A 7,634-nucleotide genomic window follows, 5' to 3' on the forward strand; every position below is an offset into this window, starting at 1 on the left:
TCCTCTCCAAGCCTACCTTTGGGACCTACTGTTCTCAGCATGAATTGCTCATTTGGGTGACAGCAATGATGTGCCCTTCACAGAGCAAACATGTTATCATGGAAGGTTTCACTGGAACCCGTCATGCTTCTTGAATACTGCCCCTTGATTTGAGCATCCATTTAGCCCATCCACGTAAGCATCTACCTGGCAAAGAGCAGGCCCCAAATGAATGTGCTGGAGAGCTAGTGACCTTGGGGGCAAGGAATCAAGAAAGGTAGGAAGTTGTGAAATGTGGAATACCACAGTGGCCCTCAGGGTCAGGCACCAGCATGGGGACCCCATGACAAAGGAAGGGACTCCAAGCAGCCATGCCCCTCGTAGTTTAGGCCAGGATGCATTTGCAACACCCAACCCAAAAGTCCATCACACCCAGAGTGTGGGGTGGTGGTGTCTGGACACAGCAGGCCCTCTGCAGAAGCATGGGGGACACAGTCCCCGCAATCCAGTTCCCTGGAGCACTCTGCCATTTCCACCACTGGTATTCAGTTTTTCTCACACACCCACCCCAAAGCCCCCAAAGATACCCACAGGAAGTCTAGCCAGTCTGTAAGTAGAGAATTCCCAAGGATTGGTCTTGGGCTGTGTTCACCCTCACCTCGCTGCACCTTAAACCTAATCAGCTAACTACATTTTGTACATTGAAACCTGCAACACATTAGAAACTTATATTTAAAAAACAATCACAATGACCAGTTTTTAAATGGGAAATATGTAAATATGAAGTGTTTGGGTTTTTTTAATGAAAAGGAAATGTACGCTGCTCCTCATGTGCCATTTTGTCCTCATAGGGCGGCTTTACTTTTTTGGTAAAGGAACAAGCTGCTGACCTGGACCAGGAGTTCATATATAATTGTTACAGAGGAATTGTTGCTACTATTCATGTTTGGGGGGAAAAAAATCTATTAAATATTATTAAACTTGATCTGGACAGGCCAAATAAAGTTTTATTGGAACATAGCCACACTCATTCATTTATGTGTTGTCTAATCCTGTCTTTGAAAGCAGTTGATTCATTAGAACCTGGCTGGCTTCTCCCTGAAGGCCAGTTGTTTTGCAGGCTTGAGGTTGGAGGGGAGGAGGAATCCACACAGATTGGTAATCAAAGTGACTCCAGCATCATCTGGGTCAGGCCTGGTATCCACATTATGAATTTCAAACCATATCTTGGAGCAACTCCAAACCTTCTGATGAGGGCTGGTCCTTCCTTTCAGTCACAAAAGGTGCTTACATCATGAGATCTGCAGGAGCTAACCACCCAAAAATACCTGCCAGAGCCATCCCTCACAGATGCCATCAAGGGCTCAATACTGAGATAAAGCTTTAAATGCCTGAAAAATATCTTTACAGATACAAGGACACAAAGGACCATAACATTGCATCAGGCTATTTTAGCTGGTATTCAAAAGTATGGTTGTGGAAGTTCCAATGGCCACTAGGGTTTGGTCGTCATTGACTGGGGTTGGTTCGCTCAAAGCAGTCCCTGAGATGGGGATCCTTGGGCAAATGATATGCTGAAGAAATGCTCTAAGAAGAGGACCACAAGAAGCAGATTAGGGCAGGGCAAGAATGCTCAGCCAGTGTGTAGCCTGGGCTACAGACCAGCTTCAGCCTGATCCCACGGGGATCATGCACTGCACCATAGAGTTGATCCCATCTGGAGGAAAAGAGGAAGGTGTTTTGTACCCCCATGTCAATCATTCATTGGTCTCTGGCTGTGAGGGGTTGGGATGGGGGTGGGGGTGGGGGGAAAAACCCATTCAGCCAAAGGCAATTCTCCCAGGGATAGCTGTGAGTCATTCAGCAGCTGGAACTCACAGCAGCTGGGGATGGGTGTACTGACCATCTGGGCAAGGTGGTAGCTGCACTAGGCACTACAGGATAAAGAGGCAGAAGAAGGACCCGTCCAAGAGGATTTTTATGCTTTGGGAGAAAATATATAAGACCTCTGGGGTGCATGTGGGAAATGTTCAAAGTTTCCCACTTGGTGAACACCCCAAGGCCTCGTTGCAGCCCCTTCATTATTGATTTCCTGCTGTTAACGTTCCCAATTTTTACTCCTTCACCACTGCTCCCACCACAGAACCCTCAGCAGAATGACTATGTTGGAGTTCTGCAAGACCATCCTCAGGCTTGATGATGCACTAGAAGGACACACTGGACTCAGAAAAGCTGTTATACTCATGGTTATAGTTTATTACAGAGGAAGTATACAGATCAAAATCAGCAAAGCCCAAGAGAAACCAGGCACAAGCTTCCAGGTGTCCCCCACCAGTGCAGTCACACGTAGACCTGCTTGATACTCCCGGGAATGATATGGGACAACGTGTGCAAAGTATTGCACAAGGGAAGCTCATTCAAGTCTTGGTGTCCAGAGTTTTTATAGGGAATAGTCAGGTAGGCATGGAGCACCCATGTGGCTGACCTTAGCTACTCAGTCTCCAGCCCTTCCCACCTCCTCCCAGATCTAACTGATACAATGTGGCCCAGGGCCTCAGGCATACAAAAACACACTTACCAAGCAGGATATCCCAAGGGCTCAGAGGTTATCCTTGAGGAGCCAGTCAAGAGCCAGACCTACTGAAGACCTTTCTTCAGGTTTGAGCAATCAGGGCCTGCTGAGTTAACTCTTTACTGTACAGTGATATTGAATATATTTATGTTTCCGTGGCATACTACGGTGGCTTCTGTGTTGCTATGATGCCAGGAGCTATGTCACCAGTACTTCAAATACCAGCACGGTCACCCATGATAGGTTTCAGCAGAGATTCCTGACTAAGACAGACTAGGAAGAAAGGCCTGGCAATCCACTTCCAAAAATTAGCCAATGAAACCCTATGGATCACAACAGAATATTGTCCAATTACCAGCAATCATGAAGATGGTACACGACCGGGCAATGTTTTGTTCTATTATACGTAGGGTCACCATGAGTCGGAGCTGACTTGACAGCAACTAACAACAACAACACAATTCTAAAGTCGTATGAGAGTTAGTCTAACATGAACATTACAGCAAAGCTGAGGCAACACAGCTATATACAGGTAGTCCTTGACCTACAACGGGGTTCTGTACCAGAGACTCCATAGTAGTAAGTCGGTTCTGATATAAACCGTATACCTCACTTTTTTTTTAAGTTTTCACTATTATTGCCTTTTATTATCAGTATCTTCATAAATCCGATATTTATTTGTCTTTGGGGTTGGAAATATTACATATAACATTATATATAAACATATAAACATACATATGTGCTGCAACATTGTATGTAGTACAGGTAGTCCCCGACTTATGATGGGGTTCTTTTCCAACATGTCTGGTTTGTTGTAACTTGAATACATCGTTAAGTGGGGGACTACCTGTGTAATAAAGATCTTATTTGGTACAATATGTCTACAAGTTTTTAGGCATATGCCATATTATTAAAATATAATAATAATAAAAGCATGCATGCTGAGGCAGATCTAACACCTGAGATTCGTTTTCTTATTAAATCAGGGTCTGCTTGTGAAAGCTGAGCCTGTCAACAGATTTGCAAGCTAGCTTCCTGCTTATTCTATCAGTGTGGTTATTACCTCCTGGGTGGCTGTGCTACGTGCATGATGGATTGCTTTGGGAAGCAGTCATTTCCAGCTAACCTACAGCTCTACTGCATCACAGAGTAGGGGTCCGCAGCGTTCTGTGGCCGCAGGGATTCTCTGGCTATGTAGCTGTCCAAGGGAGAGCCACATGAAGCAAGAGTCAAGGCTGAGAGCTGAGGATGTCAACAGCCAGGCTGAGCCACTTCCCAGCTCCACCCTTAGGAGATGTCAAAAGACATGCAAAATCATCAGGTTCTCTGGGGGCTCCGGAAGATGGGAAGGAAAAAAAAGTTCTGACTCCTCACCTATCGGCTCTGTTGTGGATTGAAGTATGTCCCCCCAAAATATGTGTTAGATTCCTAACCCCTATACCTGTAGATGTAATCCCATTTGGAAATAGGGTTTTCTTTGTTATGTTAATGAGGCAGTATCAATGCAGGGTGTGTCCTAAACCTTCTCTCCTCTGAGTGATATAAAGAGCAGCATAGACACAGAGACAAGTGACTACAAACGGGGAGGACATACAGTCTGATGACCATGGAGGCAGGAGAATCTACAAGCCCAGGAACTCCAAGGACTGCCGACTACTAGAAGCTAAAATAGACAAGGAAGGACCTCCCTCTAGAGCCACACCCTGAATTTGGATATCTAGCCTCTTAATTGTGAGAAAATAAATTTCTGTTCTTTATAGCCACTCACCTATGATATTTCTTTTACAGCAGCACCAGGAAACTTAGACAGCCCCCCGCCAACCCGGGCATGATTAGAGCGAGCAGAGCTTTTCATTGCCATATTTTAATCCTCACAGCAACTGGTGAGGTAGGTGTTATTATGTCCATTTTACAAATGAGGAAACTGAGACACAGAAATGTTCAGTAATTTATGGAAGGTTAGCATAACATAGGGGTTCAGAGGAAGGACAATAGAGCCAGACAGTGGGAGATGGAATTGCAGCTCTACTCCTTACTATCTGTGTGACCTGGGCAAGTTACTTAACCTTTATATGCCTCAGTTTCTTCATCTGCAAAATGGGAATAATAATAATATCTATTTCATAGAGTCACTACAAGGATTAAATAAATTAAAATACATAAATCACTTAAACCAATACAATCTTTGGCATGTAGAAAATACTATATAAGTGTTTGTTAAATAATAAAAATCTAATTTGCTCTGTAAAAACTCATCTAAAATACAATTTAAAAAATAAAAATAAAATAAACAAGATTATATTAATAGTAAATAGTGGACCCAGAATTTGAACCTAATAACACTTTCAATGTTATATGTTCTCTGCGACTTTTACCTGAAATACTCCAAAGGGGGTGTTTTTGTTGTTGATTTTTGTTTTTAATGGGGAAATACATTTTCCACATTGTTTGATGTAGAGTAATGTGAAAATCCCAGAGAACATACAATACTGAAAGTGTTATTAGGTTCTGATTTTGGGTCCACCATTTACTATTAATATAATCTTGTTTATTTTATTATTATTTTTTAAATTGTATTTTAGATGAGTTTTTACAGAGCAAATTAGTTTCTCATTAAATAATTAATACACATATTGTTTTGTGACATTGGTTGTCATCCCCACGACATGTCAGCACTCTCCCCTTCTCGACGTTGGGTTCCCTATTACCAGTTTTCCTGTCCCCTCCTACCTTCTTGTCCTTGTCCCTGGGCTGGTATGCCCATTTAGTCTCATTTTGTTTTTATGGGCCTGTCTAATCCTTGGCTAAAGGGTGAACCTCAGGGGTGACTTCAGTACTGAGTTAAAAGGGAGTCCAGGGGCCATTCTCTCAGGGTTTCTCCAGTCTCTGTCAGACCAGTAAGTCTGGTCTTTGTGTGTGTGTGTGTGTGTGTGTGTGTGTGTGTGTGTGATGGTTAAGATTGTGTGTCACCTTGGCTGGGCCATGATTCTCAGGGTTTTAATGTAATCATTCCCATGATTGAATATACTGTGAGTAGCCAATCAGATGAAAGGGAGTCTCCTTGGGGGTGTGGCCCACATCTGAATATAAGCAGACATTCTGGCTTTTTGCTCTCTCTGGATCCTGCGGCTGCCTTCTGTCATCTCATCTCCAGTTCTTGGAACTTGAGCTGTCAGCTTATCTGCCGAACCTGGGATTCGTCGATCTGCACAGCCTGTGAGCAGGAGCCCTGCTCCCTGACCTGCCAGCTTCTGCGTGTGACTTGGGAGAGGCCTCTACCCTGATCCACAGACTTGGGACATTTTAGCCTCCACAATCATGCGAGCTGCTTCCTTGATACAATATCTCTCTATATATATTTATACATTTACTGGTTTTGCTTCTCTAGTGAACCCAGCCTAAGACAGTGTGTGAGTTTGAATTTTGTTCTACATTTTTCTCCAGCTCTGTCTGGAACCCTGTATTGTAGTACCTGTCAGAGCAGTCAGTGGTAATAGCTGGACACCATCTAGTTGTGCTGGACTCAGTCTGGTGGAGGCTGTGGTACTTGTGGTTATTTTTATTATTTAACAAACACTTATGGAGCCCTGGTGGTATAGTGGTTAAGAGCTCATCTGCTAACCAAAAGGTTGGCAGTTCAAATCCACCAGCCACTCCTTGGAAACCATAGGGGGCAGTTCTACTCTTTTCTATAGGGTTGCTATGAGTCGGGATCAACTCGATGACAACAGGTTTTTTGGCTTGGGTGATGTTGTTAACCAAATGTTGGTAGTTCAAACCTACCCAGTAGCACCATGGAAGACAAGCCTGGTGATCTGCTTCCATAGATTACAACCAAGAAAACCCTATGGAGCTCAGTTCTACTCTATAACACACGGGGTCACCATGACTTAGAACTGACCCAACAGCAATGGGTTGGAGTATTTGCCTGCCAACATCCTCCCTTCTCTGAGGATGATACCCCCTCCACCCACAGGGGAGGCCCTTGCATCCTTGTATGTACTATGGTGACCTTGCTCACTCACCCCTCCAACCCCCACTGTAGTGATTGGACCGGGGTGGGGGTGGGGGGCACCTGACCCAAGTTGGGCCAATAGTACTCTCTCCTGGGAATTTAGAGTTAAGATTCAGAGATATTTGTTACTCTTTGCTGGCTGCTTGAACTGAAGACAAGCCAGGTAAGGAACTAAGGGGTGATCAAGTTTGTCATGTGTCCTTAATCACAGAAAGAGAAGAATAAAGTAGGAGAACAGAGAGATGAGTGAGAGAAAAACTACCCTGGTGTTGGTCAGACTTTTCCCTGGTTTCAATCCCTGGTTGGCTGACTGTACCTCCTGCCCTGGTTTCCATCAGATACCTAACAGATAGTGGATTCTGTTGTTTGCAACCAAGCAGAGCCTTGACTTAGCTGCTTTGTTGGCCTGCCTTGTTCGTAGGAACCCTTGTTGAATACCCATGTCCAACCTGGGCATGGAGGAGCCTTATCCCCTCTGCATCTACTCACACTTTGTCATGGGTTAGCTCATCACAGCAGCTCCCTGAGAGCCATGCCTTGAGGAAAGGGAGGAGGTCAGTAGCTCTGTGAGAAGAAGTGTCGCAGCCGCGAATGTTGGGGCAGCAAAGACAGTAGCCAAACACAACTCTTACAGAGAAGTGGGGCCAGGAGGGTCACTCTGAGGAGTCGACCCCAGCTTCAGTCCCAGGAGTTTATTTATAGTTAATACAGCAAGCAGTGAAGCAAATAACAGAACAATGGGCTTTGGGTGTGGGCAAGGAGAAGGAATTCAGGTAAACAAGCCAATCAGTAAAGGGACTATAGGTTTGGGAAAACAAGTCGTGACAAGTCTCAACATGCTGTGCAGCATAGAGGCCTGTGGGGGCTGCAGTTGTCAATAGTGCAGCCATGTTTAAATGGCATACATCCCCACATTTCCCCCTTTTTGTTAAGTTAATGAAATAAGAATCAAGAGGGTTTCCACTGGTCCAACAAGTGTCCGGTAGAATAAAGTAAAATTTTCTCTACGAGATAAAGTCTAAGATTATCTCAGCTACTGTCTCCACACCTCAGGGCCTGGCGTCTTAG

The sequence above is a fragment of the Trichechus manatus genome, unplaced genomic scaffold (genome assembly GCF_000243295.1).
Source record: "Trichechus manatus latirostris isolate Lorelei unplaced genomic scaffold, TriManLat1.0 scaffold00063, whole genome shotgun sequence".
Classification (NCBI taxonomy): Eukaryota; Metazoa; Chordata; class Mammalia; order Sirenia; family Trichechidae; genus Trichechus; species Trichechus manatus.